Source organism: Dreissena polymorpha, chromosome 5 (assembly GCF_020536995.1).
Source record: "Dreissena polymorpha isolate Duluth1 chromosome 5, UMN_Dpol_1.0, whole genome shotgun sequence".
NCBI classification, from domain to species: domain Eukaryota; kingdom Metazoa; phylum Mollusca; class Bivalvia; order Myida; family Dreissenidae; genus Dreissena; species Dreissena polymorpha.
This window is the reverse complement of record NC_068359.1, coordinates 25,365,839-25,368,063: the sequence shown is the minus strand read 5'-3', so window position 1 is coordinate 25,368,063 and position 2,225 is coordinate 25,365,839.

Here is a 2,225-nt window from a genome sequence, read left to right as displayed (position 1 = left end):
AGTATTTGTAAACTAAGCAATTTTTTTATACAATCATACATTTTTAAGATTAATGATTTTTGGTGCATTTCATTAAAATGCGTATGCTGTTATTTTATGGTTTTCTTTAATTGTTAATGCCTGTATGCATAAAAACATGTATGGGCAATTCATGACATATATAATTCAATGCAATTAAGAATTCAAGTCCTTGTTAATTGTCATGGTTGTATTGCATTCGATTTCAGAACAAATGCTTTATCCGTAAATTAGGTTCTTGTCAGAGAGGAATCAAATTATGAGGGTGTTAGCCTGGTTTCATATATGCACATATGAATAAACGATTTAAAAAATAATAATTACAGTAAAGTAAAGCAAACCTTATTTTGATTTGTCCATGAACTGAACATCTTTTCTTTAATTACCCCAAAGACCTATAGATCTTTGATTACCCACTGGTTTTCTATGAAAACTTTATTTTCAGAGTTTCATACTGTTAACTGTTGTCTGCAGAAAAACATTGATCCTGTTGTGTTTTAGAATTGATTAAATAAAACAATTAATAACAGATATTGGCAAAAAAAAAAAATATGTTTTTCAAGATTACACACTAGGGAAATGAATCATGATTTTAAATGTATGCACTAATGAAGTTCATATCAAATGGTCATTGAAAGACATAAGTATGTTTCATAATTTTGACAATTATTGATCTTTTTTATATGAACAATGAGAATTTAAATGCATTTTGAAATATTTATATGGAAAAACAGGTCATCCTCACTGAAATCAGTTGGTTTTCCCAATAATTATGCTCCGTTTGACCTGGCTTCTAGTTGTTTACCCTGGGATTGAATATACAGATTTATAGGTTTTTATGATCTACTTGTATGGAATTTCGACTAGGTGTATCAAAACAGAACATATGACATTGACTGAATTCCATCCCTCATACCTGCCTTGAAAGGAATTACCCTGCTTAACTATGCTAACAAATGGGCCGTGATCTGTGAAAAGGGGGTGTAATGCACATGTGTAAAGTGTCATCCCTGATTTGCCTGTGCAGTTTGCACAGGTTAATCAGGGATGACACTTTCCGCTTTTATGGTATGTTTTATTTAAAGATAGTCTTATCTTAGCTAAAATCCAGCTTAGGCGGAAAGTGTTGTCCCTGATTAGCCTGTGCAAACTGCACCCAAGCTAATCAGTGATGACACTTTACACACATGCATTAAACCCCCTTTTCACAGAGCATGACCCAAATATAATTTTACTATAATCATATATTTGGGCTTGATATTAATCAAAACATAACAGATCAGAATTTTGTCATGATTTCCATAGAAATTAACTCATGCATGTTAGTAATTACAGGGTTATACATGAAATATGCAGAAATAAAATAATGGCTTTGATTCTTAAATTACGCTTCTTTTGTTAACACCAGTAACATTATCTAGGGCAAAAAGGTATATCTCATGAAGAAATAGAGGATATTTGTTCATGTCAGTGTAAGATCATTTGTTATTTCACGAGTGATCATTGACAATATTATTTTTCTATGATCACAAGTGAAACAACAAACGATCTTACACTGACATTAAACAAATTTTCTGTTTCTTTTATCCCCCTTTTTCAAGAAAATAATTAATAGCTGTTTCCCTTTCGCTGAAAAGTTACCCTTTTCTCCCGTGGCGTGCCCCAATACATTTCAAAACACAAAATGACGCCATTAGTGTGACGAAATGACGTCATTATACCAGCGAAAGTCTTCAGTGAAACTCTTTTAAAATGTAAATAAACGGTGAAAAGCATAAAATAAGAAAAATTAATTGTTGGATTCGGTGGAATGTCGATTTTAATTCACTCGTGATCATAGAAAAAAAAAAAAATTATTTATGATAATCTTAAAATAGAAAAGGAGTTCCGAAAATTTGTTATTTTCACCGGTGAAAATAACAATTTGTTTATTTTCACTGCTGTTATTTCACTGCAGAAAAGTCATATTTTATCATAAGGTAAAAAAGAAAATTGGTTCACATGTTACATTAAAGTAAAATATATAATTTAATTTTGCTTAAGAAGGTTCATTTTGGAATGCTGTTATTTGGACAAATTCACTGTAGGTATTTAAATGGCGCCTCAAAGATAGGAACAGATAAACCCTAATCTGGATCTACTGTGCTTATTTACATGTTAAATAAACATACATTCTGCTTTGACTGCTCTGCAGTCTATATCTTGCT